General features: G+C 37.4%; 1 non-coding gene across 1 annotated transcript; it reads left to right on the top strand.

Moving 5' to 3' along the window:
• The first annotated feature begins 19,856 nt into the window (after positions 1-19,856).
• Positions 19,857-19,960, top strand: LOC148567422 (small nucleolar RNA R71). The gene has a single exon (XR_015882019.1). It is a non-coding gene; the product is annotated as a small nucleolar RNA R71 (small nucleolar RNA).
• Positions 19,961-21,818: the final 1,858 nt, after the last annotated feature.

Raw genomic sequence — 21,818 nt, 5'->3', positions numbered from 1 at the left:
AGCATCACTTGAAAAGCGTAGCCTATTCCCAAACGCCAAAAGCGTAGCCTTTGGTGCAGAAAAGCGTAGCCTTTGAGAATAGGCAACGGCCGAATAGGAATCACCCTAAAAAGCGTTGCCGTAGCCCAAAAAGCGTAGCCGTAGCCTAAGGCATCATTTTTTTTCACTTTTGGCTACACTTTTCAAGTGTACCTGAATGGGTGTTTTTCTTGTAGTGGTAATTGTGTGGAATTAATCCCAATTAGTTAATCCTAACATTGAGGATTAGTCAAAAGGGCATAATTGATTTGAATTCCTAAGTCCTAGTAAACACTCTGGATCACTTAGAGTCAAGGGAAACCAAACCAATTAACAATTCACACACAATGCGGAATGGACATCCACCACTCAAGTTCACCCAATGACCCAAATTCCCAACCAAGAGTATGAAAAACTAGGCAAAAACCCAACCAAGTATTTTATCAAACACTTGGTGGGTATGAAAAGAAAGCATGGTAAAATGATAAGAAATAACAAATGCTACAACTATCAAGCAAGGAAAGTAAAGATAGCAACTCAATAAAGCAACAAATGACATGAAAACATAAATTGTATCAAATGTAAATTAAAATAACAAGAGTGTGCATAAGCATAAAAAACAAGGAAAATGAGAAATTAACAACATAACATAAGGAAATTAAGACAATAAAATAAAGAAATGTAGAAGAGACTAGACAAAAACAAGAACTAGAAGTAGAAATTACAAGAAATTAAACTAAAAAATCCTAATTGTAGAGAGAAGGCGGAGCTTCTCTCTCTAGAAAACAACCTACATAATGCTAAACTAACTCTAATTTCTCCCCCTCCCCTCATTCACAAGGTGTAAGGCATTCTTTGATATAGGAAGAATCAACTTCAGAAAGTCCAAAAACTGGGCTCTAGAGGCCCAGAAATCGCCCCCAGCGATTCGCATTAAGTGAGTCACGTGCTGGGACGTGTGCGTACGCACAGGTGTGTGCGTACGCATACATGCTGATTTTCTTCTTGTGCGTACGCACAGAATGTTGTGTGCATGCACACATGGCTGTGTGGTCTTTTGCGTACGTATAGTGGTTTGTGCGCACGCACACTCCAATGTGTGCTTCTCCTTTGTTTTCATCATGTTTTGTCCCTATTGCATGCTCTTCTTCCACTCTTATCAAGCCATTCCAACCTATTATACCTATAATCACTCATCAAAACCATCAAGGCATCGAATGGAATAAAAATGGGATAAAAGTTATTAAATTAAGCACAACATAGCATGTTTTCACAATTAGGCTCAATTAAGGGAGAGAACATAGAAGCATGATATTTGGATGAATAAATGTGGGTTTATATGATGAAATCCATTTAAATCAAACAAAATTTATCGTCAAATATGGATTCATCAATATTTCAACCCAAAATTCACCAAAACACCCCAACTGGCCGTTCATATATAGCCGATCCAATAAATCACAATCAACAACAATAATTCAACCAAATTAACCCATTCAAACTCAAACAATAATCAACCAAATCAACATTCACTTTTCAAATTCACATTTAATTATTATAAATTTACCAAACCCTACCTTCATATGAAATCAAAATATGCAAAGCTCTGGAGGAGCCTTTTAACCGAGTCGTCGAAGAAGAAAATGTCTGGAATCGTTTGTGCCTCCTAGAACTCTAGTTGGCCGAACTAAAGGGGTAGGGCTGCTACATCTCCGTTGACTTCCACCGATCAAAAGTGACGCCAACATGTAGAGAAGGAGGATTCGAACACTTTTACCGGATTAGATTTTTTATTGGAGTTACGGATCGCAAGAAATTGAGGAAGAAAAGTTAACGAGGTCATGGTTCTTCAATGAGTGCTTTTGGTTTCTCTCTTTTTTTTCTGTATGCATGCATTTGGTTATGAAAATAAGAGATAGGAGAAGGTGTCTTTCTTTTAATGGGGTATGATTTGGCATTATAAGGGTTAAGTGTCATTGCCTAATGTCATTTGGTTTCATGATACAAATCTCTCTCTTTTCGTTCTTATATGCTCGGTGATGATATTATCTAATGGCTAAGGAAGATTTTGATTTTTGAATAAAGGAAAGGTGATTTAACAAGAATAAAGGAAAGGTGATTTAGCAAGAATAAAAGGGCACGTGTCAAGTTTCAGTGTAACCGAATCGGCGGTTCAAGTTATCAATATCTTAAACGAATAATTATAAAAACTGAATATATTATTACACAAGTAATAATAATATATATAAGGATAATTATATACGAGTTACTAATATAAATGACATTAGTAACTTAGAAATTAAAAGGCATTTGACGAAACTTTAGCAACTCTAAGCTCTTCAAGAAATACCGATAATTTCTTATATCGGCAAAAGTCGGACTTGATAATAATATTAATATTATTATCTAGGCTCCATTATAATTAGAGCAAGTAAAATAAATAAATAACATAATAATAAAATTATATTACTATTTATTTTACTTCAGGGTTCGAAGTCGACTCGTTAAAATAAAACTAATCACTTTAAAATATTATTTTAAGAAAAAATCGCGTTAGTACAAAAATTAGAGTTGTTACATCCTACCCCCCTAAAAAAAAATTTTGCCCTCAAAATTTCCTTTACCTATAAATAGGTGCAAGTAATCGGTCCTTATCTTCTTTTCAAATCCTCAGGTGTGTTTTGTTTTCTCATCTCATCTCAACTTATGTATAGCAGTTAAAGAAATAAGAGAATGCAACGTACCAAAATCGTAAAGTGCAGTTAAGAAGCGAATCTTTACACAACACTGACCTTGGGTCAGGGAGTCTGAGTACGAGCATCTTTAGGAATCATTGTAAATACTCTTCCTGGTTGTTGCGGTCTAGCTGGCTCTTGAATAAACTTCTTCGGGCAATTTCTCACTATATGCCCCGGTTCACCGCAGTTATAATAGATATTCAATCCAAACTGACAAGGTCGGTTTCCATGGTCCTTCCCACATTGGCTACACACCATATCCATTTGGGTCTGTAGAGATCACTTGACAATATTCTGCCTTGGTTCGTCTCTATTTTCAATAGTAGAGCGTGCAAGATTGATCCTAACTTGCTGATCCCTACGCAGGGGTACTCCAGGTGCCATAAAATTCACCCTTCGCCAAGCCGCATACCAACTAGAACTGTTAGAACTTCTCAGAGGTAAATCCTAATGATTCATTCTTGTTGATGCCATATTTTTCTCACAGTCCTCCATCAGGTGACTCTTATTGACAAGCTCTGCAAAATTTCGTATCTCCAGCGGGACTAATGAATGCATTAGTTCATCGCGAAGTCTTCCTTCGTACTTCAAACACCTCCACTTTCAAAATCATCTGGGTTTCTCTGACAGATCTTAGAAAATCGAAACAAATCCTCAGATTTCTCAGTATACGCTACCACTGACATATTCCCCTGTTTCAACTGCATCAGTTCCATTTCTTTTGCATGACGAACAGATCTAGGAAAATACTTTTTGTAAAATTTATCCTTAAAGTATCCCAGTCAATCTCTTCCACCTCCTGCCTCAACAAGCGTTGCACTACATGCCACCAATGTTCAGCTTCTCCCTCCAGCATATAGGTTGCAAACTCCACGTGTTGTCTTTCTGGTAGATGTTGCGCTCAAAATGACTTCTCAGTATCGCAGAAGTAATTGTCAGCTTCAGTTGCAACAAGCGTCCCCTTAAACTTAGGCTGATTTACCTTCAGAAAGGTTACCAGTGTCATACGGTTATCGTGGTTTCCAGTGCCTTCATTATCATTATCATCTCCACCACGCTCACCATTGCATCCCCCGTTACGATCTCTATTCCTCTCTCCAAAACGGTCAATTGCTCGCGTTGTCGCAGTTGCCGTTTCACGCACAGCCTCAGTCATGGTGTTCATTACAGCTATAAAAGCATCCGCACCCCCTCGTCGGTTCCTCTACCGGGTTCCCACTACGCCTACTACGTCCTCGTCCCCGTGCAGCCATCAAGATCCTGTTCACACCAAACATGCAATATTAAGGTGATCAGTCTTAACATATCAGGCAAAGTGTGAATAGTCTCTAAAATGGAAACACAGCGATAGTCATGCAATCCATATCACAAGGATATCCTATATGCATGAAATATAACACAGAGAATGCAATGAAGCATGATTAAGTCCATATCCCCAGGCTTTAATAGGAACGAACTACTCTGATACCAAATTATAATGATCCAATTCCCAGTACATCATGATCATACTGGAAACCAAGTGTCACCAACTTGTTCACCTAATAGCTAACTAAATATTTATTATTAAACCTGTAATCGTATTAGCGCGCGAATCGAATTTTCAGAGAAAAACTTTTATTTTATAATAGGATTTGCGAGTATAGCTAATTAACCATACACAAGCCATAATTAGAAATCAAATAAAACATACACAAGGCCAACATCATATATCAACATAACATATAGCATAGATCATACATACATATAAAGGTACTACCACATATCGCATGAGTTAGCGTACAATTCTTCATATCTTGCTACTATATACATAGTTAACGCTTCGGCGCCCTGGTCCATATAGGAAGCCCTTAAGCTGGCACCTGAAACTAGCCTAATTAGTATTTACAGCTCCTAATCTCTCAGAGGATCTATCCAAAAGTGAGAGACTAAACAAAAATATCTAAGCTACACTGTAGGCGCCACCCAAAATACGCTACCAACTCTTACTGTCTCTGATCGATCATTGCAGCCAAAAGACGAGTTTGCTATCACCTTCGTATCCTTTGCTGGTCCTCGTATATATATAGGGATAATCTTAACTAGAGTTTTTGTTTCCATCTGAAGGGGGAAGAGAAGGGGTAAGAACTGAAGAGTTCTTAGTAGGGTCGGGATGGTTAATTAAGTCCGTTTTGATACTATACCCAGTCAGCAGCAACAACGGAATCACGCATCAAACACAATAACTAAAGAACATAAAGTGAAGACAAACACAGCATATACACAATCACAGAAAACAAAATTCATAGAAGATATGCTCAATCAATCATGATGCATGTCTATCCCTAGTGCAGGTAATGAGCTCATCTGTCGGTTTCGACCCGCTCCCAACGCAACTCAGTAACCTTTGTCTAAGTTTGGTTTCCAGTGTTATAACCTCTGTAAGCAACCTCTGTCTTACAGGTTAGACTCTCTTCAGCCGATGTATGCAAACATAACCTCTGTAAGCAACCTTTGTCTTACAGGTGAGGCTCTCTCTAGCCAATGTATGTAGCGATAACCTCTGTAAGCAACCTCTGTCTTACAGGTGCGACCATCCCCTGGATTGGCCAATGTATCTCTGAAAGCAAATCTCGGTGGATTCACCACCATATCTCTGCTCGTTTTCAGCAGGTACATAATCATCTTAGCTCGTTCTTTCTTTCGTTTCTTTTATTCATACTCTCTGCTTTCCTGTGGCAGAAGTTCTTTAGATTCTTTTACTCTTTTCTCTCTGCTCTTCTATGTCTGAGGTTTCTTTAATATTTTTCTTTCCTTTTCTTTTTTTTTCTTCTTCTTTCTTTCTTATCGTTCATCATATAAATCATGCTCACATTGTTCCCTCGCCTTTTCCTAAGTGTCTTATGGAAAAGAATTATAAAGTTCTTTAATTAAGTCTGCGTTCTCTAAAGCTTTTAGGATTACTTTGTTTGCTTGCTTACTCATTAATATTACACATTATAATATTCTTACAAAATAATATCTTTGATAAATACTAAGTATAATAATAATTTATTTTAATATAAATAAATAATTTTAAAGAAGTATTCAAAATAATATTTATAATCTTTTTTTAAAACTTAGTTTATAAAATCTTATTTTAAACTTTTATTAATTACTTTCTAAATCACGAACTTTTTAATATTCTATTTTTAACTTCCATATTTTATAAAATTATATTTGAACCCCTACTTATTTTCATATTTATAAAATAACCTGATATTTTACAAAATACCCATTTTTACCCCCTGAAAAATACAATTTAATTACTAATCTTTCTCTTATATCAAACCTGAAACCCCTAGCCCTTTCCTTTCAAAACATTACTTTTATTTTAATCCGTTCTCGAGTTTTTCGGTTACCGATTCTTCGTAACTTTTAATTTAATACCTCGACCATCAAATCTCACCAAATTTATACTTTATTTTTAACGATATTTCAGCCCAAAATTCACCAAAATACCCCAACTGGCTGTTCATAAATAGCCGATCCAACAAATCACAATCAACAACAATAATTCAACCAAATCAACTCATTCAAACTAACATAATAATCAACCAAATCAACATTCACTTATCAAATTCACATTTAATTATTATAAAGTTACCAAACCCTACCTTCGTAGGAAATCAAAATATGCGAAGCTTTGGAGGAGCCTTCTAACCGAGCCGTCGAAGAAGAAAACGTCCGGAATCGTCTGTGCCTGCTAGAACTCCAGTTGGCCGAACTCAAGGGGTAGAGATGCTACGTCTCCGTCGACTTCCACCGATCAAAAGTGACACTAACACGTAGAGAATGAGGATACGAACACTTTTACCGGATTAGATTTTTTATTTGAGTTACGGATCACAAGAAATCGAGGAAAGCATGTTAATGGGGTCATGGTTCTTTAATGAGTGTTTTTGGTTTCTCTTTTTTATTTTCTGTATGCATGCATTCGGTTATGAATGATGAGAGATAGGAGAAGGTGTCTTTCTTTTAGTGCAGTATGATTTGGCATTAAAAGGTTTAAGTGTCATTGCCTAATGTCATTTGGTTTCATGATACGAATCTCTCTCTTTTCTTTCTTATATGCTCGGTGATGATATTATCAAATGGCTAAGGAAGATTCTAATTTCTGAATAAAGGAAAGGTGATTTAGGAAGAATAAAGGAAAAGTGATTTAGCAAGAATAAAAGGGCACGTGTCAAGTTTCAGTAAAATCGAATCGGCGGTTTAAATTGTAAATATCTTAAACGAATAATTATAAAAACTGAATATATTATTACACAAGTAATAACAATATATATATAAGGATAATTATATATGAGTTACTAATATAAATGACATTAGTAATTTAGAAATTAAAAGACATTTGATGAAACTTTAGCAACTCTAAACTCATAAAGAAATATCGATAATTTCTTATACGGCAAAAGTCGGACTTGACAATAATATTAATATTATTATCTAGGCTCTATTACAATTAGAGTAAGTAAAATAAATAAATAACATAATAATAAAATTATATTACCATTTATTTTACTTCGAGGTTCGAAGTCGACTTGTTAAAATAAAACTAATCGCTTTAAAATATTATTTTAAGAAAAACTCGCGTTAGTGCAAAAATTAGAGTTGTTACATATGCTGAGTTGCCTACAAGATTTGTTTGGAAGACAAAAGAAAGGTTGTGGCCTCCACGCAAATCCCACACAGTTATTAGAAGGATTTTCTTTGTACCCCCAAGATCAGGAGAGATATATTATTTAAGACTACTCTTAAACTTTGTTAGAGGTCCGACTTCATATGAAGACATCACAACATTTAATGGTGTTAGGTATGAAAGTTTCAAAGATGAATGCTATGTTAGAGGTCTCCTCGATGATGACAAAGAATACATAGATGCGATAAAATAATCAAGTCATTGGGGGTCTGGAGAATACTTAAGAAATCTATTGGGGGTCTGGAGAACACATGATTGATACTAGCAGATGACATCCTTAATAGGCAAAGGAGAGTATTTCAAAACCCAGGTATGTCAAATTAACATGTTTGATTAAGCATTTTTTTATTTAACAAAAACCAAGTTAATCGAATAAGATTTAGTTAGGTGGTAGAAAATGTTTTAAAACTAATGGATTTAAGGATATATATAAATTTCCTTACATGATAAATTAGCATAGAAAATACAACACAAAGTTTGGACATCATATTAAATAGTTCCATTTATATACGAAAATAGAGTAAGTATCAGTAGAATGCAATGTAATTAAAAAAAAAAATCTAAATGATATACTGAAGTTATTTTAGTTAAAAAATTTTACTAAAATATTATATATATAATTATAGTTTTTTTATGCTAAATATAAATGCTCTTTGTATTTAGTAAAAAATCTTTTTAAGTTGATTTACCAAATAAAAATATTATATCTTTTACAAAATTATCTTGCAAACGTCAATTTTAATATAAAAGTAATTGTTTTTGAAAAAAAAATTAAACTTCATCAAATCAGCTTTAAATATGGAGATGTTAGATTAGTTTAAACATTTTTTTGGACATACTTTCCTATTTCAAAGAGACATATAAGAAGAAATAAAACTTAAAATTTAAAAACTAGAAGAAGTTCTATGTTAGTAAGAGGAGTTAATAATAAAAAAGAATATAATGAATTGATAATTTGATATAAATGAATATTAATTTGGTAGTTGATGAAAATTTCGTAGAGGCTAAGCCCAAATCTAGAGGCTTACACTCAGGCTTAATGGGCACCGATTGATTCCTACTACCCTCTTATTAACACAAATAACTATGTTAGTTAAGTAACATGTGTCAACTCATCATTGAATAACAAGAGTGGATCCGCTTAATTTGTTTTTATTGTTTAGTAAAATAAAATTCTATTTTTTAATTTTTTATATTTTTTATTTTACTTGAAAAAAAAAGTAAAAAATTATACTATATAAACTAATTAAGGAAAAAATTAAAAAAATCGATGGACTTAGAAATAAGAGCATGTATACTTTCATTTTTTCTCTATTATTTTTAGTGGTTTATTTTTCTTTTATAGCAATGTTATCTCTTAGCAAGTTGTTTATACTACGGAATATATAAGAAAAATTAAAATTGTATGCATTTAAATATAAGTCATTACAATATAATTAAACATATATGCTTTCAATAATCTGCCACTACTTTGTAAGTAAGCCCTCCAGCTATATTTGTCCCTACTACTTTCATTTTATCTGTTCATTTAATAAATAGTTTCTCCCCTTTTTTATGCAATTTCAGTGGCTTTAATGAAATTGCATTTTTATCATATAGAGTTACAATTATCTGATGAAGAGTTGAAAGATCTCACACTTATAGACATCGAAAACAAGCTAAAGAGCTACAACAAGAGCCTTAGAGATTTTCCCTCTATGCCATTTTCCGACATGGAGACATGCTCGGCTTAGTTCTTCCCCAATGGTGTAAACCGGTTAATTTGCGATGAGCTACGCTATGATAGGCGTAGTTTACGTGATGAACACAACAATTATTTACAAATGATGACAGATGAACAGAAAGAGGTATACAAACAGATAATAAGTGCTGTGGATGGTGCACATGGTGGAGTTTTCTTTTTATATGGATATGGTGGAACAGGAAAGACTTTTGTTTGGAAGACATTAGCTTCTGGGTTAAGGTCAGATGGCAAGATTATGTTGACCGTTTGATGCACCACTATTTCGTGGTACATTTTTTTACTTAATTGAGTGGATTTTATCTACTAAACTCATACTTATTCATTGAATTCGCATGTTTTACATTTTCCTTCCTGACTTTGTGCTATGATTGAAAACATGCTTCTTTGGCCTTAATTTTGCTATGTTTAATCCTCTCTTATTACCATTTGATGCCTCGATATGTGTGTTAAGTGTTTTCAAGGTTTATAGGGCAGGAATGGCTTAGAGGATGGAAAGGAAGCATGTAAAAGTGGAAGGAATACAAGAAATTGAAGGAATTGCTAAAGTTGTCAAGCCTGATCTATTCGTACTAAATCGACCATAACTTGAGCTACAAAGGTCCAAATGAGGCAATTTCAGTTGCGTTAGAAAGCTAATATCTGGAGCTTCGAAATGATATATAATTTACTATAGTGGCCATGCAGCTAGGCGACGCACATGAGCACTTGACGCGCACGCGCACTTTGGCGAAAAGTCTATCGGCGCGCACACGCACCTGGCGCGTACGGGCGACATGTGTGACGTACTGCCACTGCAAAAATTGCTGGGGTGATTTCTGGGCTCTTTTTGACCTAGCTTTCGGCCCAGAAAACACAGATTAGAGGCTGCAGAGTGGAGGAATGAGGGGACACTTATCATTATTCACAATTTAGGTTTTAGATGTAGTTTCTAGAGAGAGGCTCTCTCCTCTCTCTAGATTTTAGGATTTCTCTTAGTTTTAGGTTTATTTCTTCTCAATTCCAGGTTCAATGTTCCTTTAATTTAATTTCTCTTCTACTTTTATTTGTTCTAGATTTCTAGTTTATTTATTTCCCTTATTGATTACTTTATGTTGCTATTTGGTTTATGAATCCTCATGTTTGATTTGACTTTCTATTTAATGCAATTTGAGGTATTTCATATCTATGATTTCAATTTAGCTTTTTACATTCTTAGCTTGAATTGATTAATTGGCGACACTTGAGTTATCAAACTCCTTTGTTGATTGATAATTAGAATTTGCTAGTTGATTTGGATCCCTCTAAAGCTAGTCTTTCCTTAGGAGTTGACTAGGACTTGAGGAATCAAATTGATTAGTCCACTTGACTTTCCTTTATCTAGTAAGGGTTAACTAAGCGGGAGCAATGAACAATTCTCATCACAATTGATAAGGATAACTAGGATAGGACGTCCAGTTCTCATACCTTGCTAAGAACTTTATTAGTTATTAATTTAATTCTTGCAATTTACTTTTCTCGTTCCTTATTTCAAAAAAACCCAAAAAGATACTTTTCCCATAACCAATAATAACTACATGATAAACCCCTATTTTATGATTCATCTTGTGCTCAATTAAGTGTTTTTATCAATTCTTCACCCACTTATTCATAAGATTTGCATGGTTTTATAATTCCTTCCTTATTCTATGATATATGTGAAAACATGTTTCCTATGCTTTAAAAAGATTTATTTTAATTATCTTTTATTACCATTCAATGCCGTGATCTGAGTGTTAAGTAATTTCAGGCTTCATAGGGCAGGAAAGGCTTAGAGAACAGAAAGGAAACATGCAAAAAATGGAAGGAACGCACAAAATGGAGTTTTGAAGAAAATGGCAGTGAGGCGCACGCATAAACGACGCGGACGCGTGCCTAGCGCAAAACACAAGCGACGCGTACGCGTGACTGACGCGTACGCGTGACTGACATGTACGCGTGACAAGGAAAATCTCCAAATGACGCGCACGCGTGACCCACGCGCACGCGTGACGGACACCACGTGCAGAAAATTGCAGAAGTCGCCTTCAGCGATTTCTGGACACTTTTTCAGCCCAAATCCAAGCCCAAAAACACAGAATAGAAGTTAGAGAATGGGGGAATCAAGAGACACAATTCATACAATATTCATAATTCATAATTTTGAGGTTTTAGATGTAGTTTTTAGAGAGAGAGGCTCTCTCCTCTCTCTTAGGTTTTAGAATTAGAATTTTTCTTATTTTATGGTTATTTCTTCATTCCAGGTTCAATGTTCCTTTACTTTAATTTTGTGTTCTCTTCTACTTTTATTTATTCTAATGCTTTTACTTGTTAATTACTTATGTTGCCAAATTGACTTATGAACTCTTCATGTTAGATTTGAATATTCTATTTAATGAAATTTGAGGTATTTCAGATTTATGATTACTTTATTCTATTTATGATATAAATAATTTAGATTTTTCCCTTTTGGGTTTGGTTAAGTAATTGGTAACACTTGAGTTGTCAAACTCAGCGGTTGATTGAGAATTGGAAACTGCTGATTGATTTGGATCCCTCTAAAGCTAGTCTTTCCATAGGAGTTGACTAGAACTTGAGGAATCAAGTTGATTAGTCCACTTGACTTTCCTTTATTTAGTAAGGGTTAACTAAGTGGGAGCAATAACAATTCTCATCGCACCTGATAAGGATAACTAGGATGGGATTTTCAGTTCTCATACCTTGCGAAGAGTTTTTATAATTATTAATTTATTCTTATGCCATTGATGCGGGGAAAACTTGTCTCTCAACAAATATTCCTTCGGCAAGTGTACCGAAGTTGTCGTCAAGTAAAAACTCACAATAGAGTGAGGTCGAATCCCACAGGGATTGATTGATCAAGCAACTTTAATTAGAAGAATGTTCTAGTTGAGCGAATCCAGAAATTGGGTTGAGAGTTGCAGAAAATAAAATGGCGGGAATCTAAATAACAGAAAAGTAAATGCTAGAATTAAAGGACTGGAAGTAAATGACTGAAAATAAATTGCAGAATTATAAATAGGAATGGGGGATTTGCTCATAAAAGTAAATCGCAGAAATTAAAGAGAATGGGTAAGATTAGAGATGGGGAGTTCATTGGGCTTAGGAGATGTTGCAATTCTTCGGATCAAGTTCATTTTCATCTCTTCCTCAATCAATGCACTCATTGATCTCCTTGGCAATCTTAAGTGATTGAATTGCAATTCCTTGCAATTCAATCTCTCAAATCTTGATCAATAGCCAATTCCTTGGTCAATTGCTCATGAGAAGAGATGAAGTATGGTCACTGATTATACCACATGCATTTCCCAAACCAAGTATTGAGAGGGTTACAGTTACATACCCATCCAAACCCAATTTGGTCCAGCATGAGAAAGCATTTCTAGCTTGATCTCTTCATTCCTCTTCCAAGGTTCAAAAGAGATCCAAGTTTGAATAGCTTCTCTTCCAAGATAACTACTCAATTGGATGAAGATCGAAAGCTTTCAAGTAAAATCAAGAGGAAAGATAGAAGAAGAACAATGAAAATTAGTATTGATCCATCAAATTACAACAGAGCTCCCTAACCCAATGAAAGGGGTTTAGTTGTTCATAGCTCTTGAAAATGAAAACAAAGATGGAGAATACATCATAAAACTAGAAATTGCAAAGAAAGTAAAATACAGAGAGTGGTTCTTCAGCCTCCAGAACTCTCTTGCAATTCAAAGCTACTCCTATATATACTACTCTTCTCAGCTTCTAGTTCACTCTTCAAGTCTTGGGCCTTTGGATCTTGAGTTTGAAGTAGTTCCTTTCTTTATTTGGGCTTGGCTTTACTTGCAGAGAGAAAGTGCGGAGTGGGCAGAGACTTAAGCTCAGGGTGTAAGGAGTGTTAATCATTTAGTGAAAGTCCAAGTTCAGGAAGGTTAGTGACACTTAACATTGTCACTAACATTCCAATGCACCCCTTTTGCCTCACGTTAAAACCCACGTTAACTAGGTTAACGTGGCTTTTAACGTTGCCTTGTCAACCTTCGAGAACGTTGGTGACACTCAACATTGTCACTAACATTCCAGTGTGCCCCTTCTTGCTTCACGTTAAAGCTCACGTTAACTAGGTTAACGTGGCTTCTAACGTGGCCTTTGCCATCCTTCGAGAACGTTAGTGACATTCAACATTGTTACTAACGTTCCAATGTGCCCCTAGGTCTCACGTTGGAGTCCACGTTAACTAGGTTAACGTGGCTTCTAACGTGGCCATCTTTCAGCCATCCCAACGTTAGTGACAATGTTGAGTGTCACTAACGTTGGCTCATCCTTCATTTCTCATCGTTAGCTTCCACGTTAACCAAGTTAACGTGGAAGTTAACGTGACTCTTGGGGGTTGTGTGGTTGCTTCAACGTTAGTGACAATGTTGAGTGTCACTAACGTTGTCGACAACTCTTCATCTTCTACGTTAGTTCCCACGTTAACCAAGTTAACGTGGGAGTTAACGTGGTACTTTTCACCATAGGCCAACGTTAGTGACAATGTTGAGTGTCACTAACGTTGGCTTCTCTTCCCCCCTTTAACGTTAGAGGCCATGTTAACTAGGTTAACGTGGCTTCTAACGTGGCCACTTATGAGTGATTACCAACGTTAGTGACAATGTTGAGTGTCACTAACGTTGGCTCAACTTCTCTTCTCCACGTTAGAGTTCATGTTAACTTGGTTAACGTGACTCTCTAACGTGGGCATTGATGGCTTTTTTGAGAGTGTTATTGGCAATCACTTTTCTCATTAATCTTGCAAGTTACCTCCCCTTTTCTTGCTTCTTTTTGGTCCTGAAATCAAGCAACAAAATGCATCAAAGCTCTAGTCCAAGTCATGAGTAATGCAACATAATATTTGTCACTAAACTTATGCAAAATCCTCATGAAATCATGTAAAATGCACAATGTATGCTTGAGTCAATGCATAAGTGAATATTTACCCAAAACTAGCTTATTTCCTAAAGAAATGCATGAAACTAACCTAAAAACAGTAAAGAAAAGGTCAATGAAACTGGCCAAGATGCCCTGGCATCACAACACCAAACTTAAAGCTTGCTTGTCCCTAAGCAAGTACTGGAACAAGAAAATGATGAATGGAATATCCAGAGGAATGAGTCATTCTTGTGGAAGTCATATTACTGATTTTATGGTGGTTTCATGCATAGCAACTTAGGTTCATTCCATTACTGGCTTTCAGACCTTTATCATGTCCCTAAACAGTTACTTTGTTTATATCTCATGAGACTTTTATTCATTGATCCTTTTATTGTTATTTCAAGGGTTATTTGTGTTATTTAGGCTAAGTGCTCTATAAGGGGGCAACTCTTTAAGATAAGCTTTCAGCCAACACTCCTGAGCCAGTTGGTTCAAGGTGCTAGGTGTTGAAGCACCCCTAAGGACTTACTCCCTCAAGTCTCTCCCCCATACATACACACTACAGGCATTTAGTTTATTTATTTTCTTTTCTTGAGACCTTGGTGTCCAGCACCTCTTTGGGTTACTAAGTGTTCTGTAGTGAAGGTTACTCTTGATAGTGGACTTTCAGCTGATAATCCCAAGTTATTTAACCCAAGTTACCAAGTGATAAGGCACCCCTAAGAGCTTATTCATCCAAGTAGATCCCTCACACAGGAGCACCACAGACACTTGCCTCAAGATTAAACTATTGATGCCTAACCTTATTGCTTACTCTTTTTCTTTTGTTTTTCACTTCCATTGTTCTTTCCCTTTTCTTTTCTTAGGATCTTGTTATTATCTTAGTCTCATGAGTATATCCAAAGTCAAGTTTTCAGGATAGATAGTTGTCCTCCTAGCCTTGTGGTTGAACCAACTTAGCTAACTTATGACTACCCCAAAGATTCATGAATGCACTTCCACAATATGAACCCTACTCTGGTCTTTTAAAAACATAAACATTCTCTTCTTCATTTGATAAAAAGGGACAAGCTTACAAGTAAATAAGCGAATGATGCAGTGACATTTAAACCAGAAATCATGGACCTATTCAAAAAGAAAACTTAAAAGACAGAATTTTTTTTTAACATGACATGGAAGCAGGTTCTATTTCATACAAGATCTTCCTTATTTAAAGCATAGAAAACGATGGACTAAAAGGAACTCCACCACCTTTCATTCATGTGGATGCCCGTGCTCCCCTCCTTGCTTGTCCTCATTGTGTCTCTCTTGAGTGCTTGTGCTCCCACTTCCTTTGCCTTTTCCAAGCAGCTTCTTCCAGAAACCACTATCTTCCATCTTCTTCTTGAGTGTCTCCTTTTGCTGTTTCACTTTCCTCTCTTCTTGTTCTACAAATTCTTTTTGGACCTCATCATATGTGGGGATGGCATAGTGTAGATGATGCATATTACTGGTCATGTAGTTCAACTCGGCTTGAGTGTTTACATATAACTCCTCCCTATGTAGTTGCCTTCCTTCATTGAGTACACTGAACTCATTGAAAGTTTTCATTTGGGCTATCTGCCGCTGGTTGAGCTCTTCCAAGTGCTTCTCTTGAATCTCTTGCTTCTCATTCACTTGGTTGATGGCTTGAGTGAGCTGGGAGTATTGTTCCTGCTGCTGCTCTATTTGTTGTTTTTGCCATGCTTCCTGTTGACTCACCCGGTTCAGTATTTGCTCTTGTCCTTCCATATGTCTCTGTCCTAAATCTTCAATGGCTCTTAGAAGGTGAGTCATATTCAAGTTGGCTGGGTCATGATGCTCTTCTTGTTGATATTCTTCCTGATGGTATTCTTCTTGATGAGCTCCTTCCAGGGCCCTTTGCCTTCCTATATGTGGCCTTCTTAGTTGCTGAGCCGGTGTGGTATAGACCATTCGCTCCAGTGTGACTGGCCTCCCTGGGTTCACTCAGTCTGGGCTGCTGTCCTCAAATATTACCTTGGCCTTGTTGCACAAGCGGAGAATGGTGCTGGGGTACCAAAGTCTGGCACCTGAGTCAGCTTTCTCAGCTGACTCTTGAATCCCTTCGGCAATGAGCTCATGCACTTTGATTTTCCCACCTTGTACTAAGCATTGTACCATAGTGGCTCGATTGATGTTGACCTCTAAATTATTAGCAGCTGGTAGGATGGACCTCCTTACAAGCTCAAACCACCCTTTAGCCTCAGGGTGGAGGTCTCCCCTTTTTATGAATTTTGGTCTCCCATCTGAATACCTCTCCTAGTCAGCGGCTATGACACAGATATCTGATGCTATCTCTGAAAGCTCATCCTTATCGAGGCTTCTACTTATCCTTGCCTGATAACTCTCCTCATCAAAATGAGGTGATTTCAAGTGAAGAGCTCTTGTTATGGCACTTGGGCTGAAGTCCACCTCCCTTCCTCTCACATAGCTTTTGAAGGTTGGGGCTTTGGTCTTATCCTCTCTAACTGCATTTGCATAGAATTCTTTGATGAGGTTTCCATTGATCTTCCCCTCTGGACTGGTGAGCAATCGCCACCCCCTCGGTTCGATTTTCTCCAAATCTGTGGTGATTCATTGGCATTGATTTGGAAGATTAATTCTGGCAATATCCTTCTGGCACTTATCCGCTCAAATTCATGCTCATGAAAGGCAGTCTTGAATCTTTTGTCATCAAAAGGAGTACTCACCATATGTTCCTTCCTCTTTTGCCTCTTTGAGCTTGATGATGCCATGACTTGAGTTGTTGTTTGAGGGGGTTTGAGGCTTCGGATAGATGAAGAGTGGGTTGGTTCAAGCAATGTGTGATGAAGGGTTTAATGTGCCAATAGAAGTGTGGAGAGTGGGGATTTGAATGTGAGGAGTGAGCATGCACTAAGGTTCACTTATATAAGAAAATCATGAGTGAATGAAGGGTGTGGATTGCATGAATGTTTACTAGATGGACGGATGGGGTTGTGTATGAAGGAAAGACAAGGATCATCACTTAATGAGAGTGATTGGTTCGGTCTTCAAGGGTCTTCTTTCTCCAATGTTGCATGGCAGCGTTTCCCCATGCGTTCCCTCTTGAGACATGTGTGTAGTGCTCTTCATTAAGTGGTGAAATCTCCCCCATTTAAGTGTCCAATCAATCCCTTTTTATGCTTCTTTTCCTTTCCTATAAAGATTTGAAATAAGGGAATTAATATATAAGAAAATTAAAACTCTACAGCTAGAATAAAATGAAAGAAAGGATTTGATTGTTTGTTTATGAATTTCAACTAACTAACTAACTATTGGTGGTTCCTTATATGCATTTTGGTGGCACCATGGGGTGACACCAAACTTAGTTTGAAGCACTGTGATGAAAGTTTTGTGTTCAAAGCTCCCAAGACTAGCATGCAACTTGGTTTGCTTTGAACACCAAACTTGTTCCTCACTATATTCTGCATAAGAAGATTTTCACCAATTATTTGTTAAGTTTAGATTGAAGCTCATAAAGATTGACTTATTCATTATCATCTGAAAGCATATAAAACATAGGTTGCCTCCCATGAAGCGCTTCTTTAGCGTCACTAGCTTGACGTTTTTCTTTCATCACGGTGGTTGGTAGTGCTTAAAGTCCTCCCCTCTTGCTGTGGACTTGTATCCATTGGTTGGATCAATGATCTCCACATGTTCCAGGGAAAGAACTCTGTTGATAGTGAAGACCTTGGGTAATTGAGATGGCACAGTAGGGAGATTAGGGGGAATATCTGGGAAGTAGGCTGAGACAACTCTATCCCCTGGAGAGAAGTCTTCCGTAGGGATCTTCTTGTTCCTCCATCTCCTTGGTACCTTCTTCTTTGTTTCTTTTGAGGTTGCCTTCCCCATGGTGACCTCTTTTCTCCAAGGAGTTGTGACGCTGTCTTCACCTGCCTCTAGAAGTTTGGGTTCCTCCAACTTTTCCTTGAGCTGTGGCAATTGCTGTTTTCCTTGTTTATCAGTTAAGGGGGTCTCAGAACGAACTGGCTGTGCTTCAGTGCTTGTTTCCTCCTTTAGTGTCTCATTATCATTTGTGCTTAGTTCCTTGTCCTCTTGATCTGTTTCTTGTGAGAGTTTGAAAACATTGAAGCTGAGTCGTTCATCATGGATTCTCAATATTAGCTCCCCTTTCTCTACATTGATAAGTGCTCTGGCCGTAGCTAGAAATGGTCTTCCCAATATGATTGGGTGAGTGTGACTTTCTTCCATGTCCAGAATGACAAAGTCTGTTGGGAGAAAGTACTTCCCAACCTTTAGCCACACATTTTCCACCACTCCTATTGCTTGCTTTTGAGTTTTGTCAGCCAGTCTGATAATGACATCTGTAGCCATTATCTCATTGATCTGCAGCCTCTTCACCAAGGATAAGGGCAGTAAGTTGATGCTGGCCCCTAAATCGCATAGTGCTCTGTCGAACATGTTTTCACCTATGGCACAAGGGATATGAAAACTTCCTGGGTCTCTTCTTTTTGTAGGCAACTCAGGTTGAATAAGGGCACTACATTCCTTGTTCATCACTATAGTCTACCCTCCTTTGAGTGAGCTTTTCCTGGGAAGAAGTTCCTTCATATACTTGATGAATGCAGGCATTTGTTGAATTGCCTTGATGAATGGTATGTTCACATGCAGAGATGCAAACAAGTCTAGGAACCTTGAGTATATTCTTTTTCCCATAGCACCATTGAGCAGTTGAGGGAATGGTGCATAGAGCTTCAGCAGCTCTTGTTGTGAGATTTTTGGTTCTTTGTGATCTCTATCCTCCTCCTTTGTTGAGTTGTCTTTAGGTTGTTTGCACATTTTGCCTTGCTTGTCTTCAATCTCTTGATCACTTGTAGTGACCATTTTGCAATCTTCCCATCTTACTTTCTTTGCTTCTCCCTTCGGGTTTTTCTCAGTGTCACTTGGGAAGCTATCAGTAGGTTTGGAAATCTTCTCAGCTAAATATCCCACCTGGAATTCCATCTTCCTAATGGTTTATCCCTGGTTCTTAATATTGGCTCGCACCTCCTCTTTGAACACCTTATTTTCTTGAATCTCTTGGCATATTCCTTCAAGTAAGGCTTCAATCTTAGAGAGCCTGTCATCAATTGATGAGTAGTTCGGAGCAGATGTGCTGTTTTGGTTTTGATAAGTATGTGGAGAAGTGTTGTTGTGGGGGTGTTGAGATGTCCTCTGGGTGAATTGTTGGTGAGCTGCATTGTTGTTGGAGTTGTAACGTCTCTGGTCTTGGATTTGATCTTGCTCACTTCCCCACCCAAAGTTCGGGTGATTTCTCCATCCAGGGTTGTAAGTCTTGGAGTATGGATCATAGTTTTTCCTTGGTGAATTCCCAATGTAGTTGGCTTGCTCCTGACTCCCTTCTGCTTCTTGGTTTACTCCTTCTTGTGTTGTTGATGAAGTGGAGATTGCTGCTACTTGGTTCATCTCCATCTTCTTGGTGAGGTCAGCCAGCTACTGGGTAATGAGCTTGTTTTGGGCCAACAGAGCGTCTACATTGTTTAGCTCCATCACTCCTCTTGTGTTCCCTCTTTCGGAAGCATAGAAGTAGTCGTTTTCTGCTACTGTTTCAATAACATCTATGGCTTCCTCAATGGTCTTCTTCTTGTTCAAGGACCCTCCAGATGAATGGTCTACTGCCTTCTTTGACTCATAAGAGAGCCCTTCATAGAAAATATGCAGCTGCACCCATTCGTTGAACATGTCAGGTGGACACCTCCTTGTTAAGTCTTTGAACCTCTCCCATGCTTCATACAGAGTCTCACCATCTTGTTGCCTGAAAGTTTGAACCTCAGCTCTCAGCCTATTGATTCGTTGAGGAGGGTAGAATCTTGCTAAGAATTTGTTCACCATATCCTCCCAAGTTGTCAAGCTCTCCCTTGGGAAGGATTCCAGCCACTTGGCTGCCTTGTCTCTGAGTGAGAAGGGAAATAAGAGCAATCTATAGGCGTCAGGATGAACACCATTAGATTTCACTGTGTCACATATTCTCAGGAAGGTGGTCAAATGTTGGTTGGGATCTTCTTGAACACCTCCTCCAAACGAACAGTTGTTTTGAACAAGGGTGATGAGCTGTGGTTTAAGTTCAAAGTTGTTGGCATGGATTGTTGGCTTTTGGATGCTACTTCCACAATTGCCTGGGTTTGGATTAATGTAAGAGCCCAAAACTCTTCTATCCTCCCCAGCATGATTTGCTCCACCTCCTCTGCCATGGTTGTGAGTCTCTCCTTCATGATGATTTTCCATGTTTTCTTCCATGTTTGGTTCAAAGTATTCCTCAAACTGTTCCTCCTCTTCTTCAGCATCAACTATTCATTTTCCTTTTGCCTCCCTCCTTAGTCTAAGGAAGGTTCTCTCTGGTTCAGAATCAAAGGAAGTTGAAGCCCTGCTTCTTCTCCCTGTCATACAACCAACAAGTACAAGCAAAGAAAATAGGTGCAGACAGTATTTGTGTCAGAGTTATTGTTAGTTATGGGTGATGCAATATATCAAACAGTTAGTGGGTTAGCAAACAGAATTGAAAATAACAAAGAAAAACAAACGGGTAGAGGGAGAAGGGAAGAAGTTTAGCTAAAACAAAAAGTAAATTACTCAAACAGAAAAATGAAATTCACAAAATAAAATGCTCAATCTAGTGATCTTCCAATCTAATCATTGTTGATGCACAATCAATCCCCGGCAACGGCGCCATAAACTTGATGCGGGGAAAACTTGTCTCTCAACAAATCTTCCTTCGGCAAGTGTACCGAAGTTGTCGTCAAGTAAAAACTCACAATAGAGTGAGGTCGAATCCCACAGGGATTGATTGATCAAGCAACTTTAATTAGAAGAATGTTCTAGTTGAGCGAATCCAGAAATTGGGTTGAGAGTTGAAGAAAATAAAATGGCGGGAATGTAAATAACAGAAAAGTAAATGCTAGAATTAAAGGACTGGAAGTAAATGACTGAAAATAAATTGCAGAATTATAAATGGGAATGGGGGATTTGCTAATAAAAGTAAATCGCAGAAATTAAAGAGAATGAGTAAGATTAGAGATGGGGAGTTCATTGGGCTTAGGAGATGTTGCAATTCTCCGGATCAAGTTCATTTTCATCTCTTCCTCAATCAATGCACTCATTGATCTCCTTGGCAATCTTAAGTGATTGAATTGCAATTCCTTGCAATTCAATCTCTCAAATCTTGATCAATAGCCAATTCCTTGGTCAATTGCTCATGAGAAGAGATGAAGTATGGTCACTGATTATACCACATGCATTTCCCAAACCAAGTATTGAGAGGGTTACAGTCACATACCCATCCAAACCTAATTTGGTCCAGCATGAGAAAGCATTTCTAGCTTGATCTCTTCATTCCTCTTCCAAGGTTCAAAAGAGATCCAAGTTTGAATAGCTTCTCTTCCAAGATAACTACTCAATTGGATGAAGATCGAAAGCTTTCAAGTAAAATCAAGAGGAAAGATAGAAGAAGAACAATGAAAATTAGTATTGATCCATCAAATTACAACAGAGCTCCCTAACCCAATGAAAGGGGTTTAGTTGTTCATAGCTCTTGAAAATGAAAACAAAGATGGAGAATACATCATAAAACTAGAAATTGCAAAGAAAGTAAAATATAGAGAGTGGTTCTTCAGCCTCCAGAACTCTCTTACAATTCAAAGCTACT

The sequence above is a fragment of the Arachis ipaensis genome, chromosome B4 (genome assembly GCF_059453495.1).
Source record: "Arachis ipaensis isolate K30076 ecotype BB chromosome B4, ASM5945349v1, whole genome shotgun sequence".
NCBI classification, from domain to species: domain Eukaryota; kingdom Viridiplantae; phylum Streptophyta; class Magnoliopsida; order Fabales; family Fabaceae; genus Arachis; species Arachis ipaensis.
Note: the sequence above shows the minus strand (reverse complement) of the source record. Positions and strands in the feature narration are given on the sequence as shown.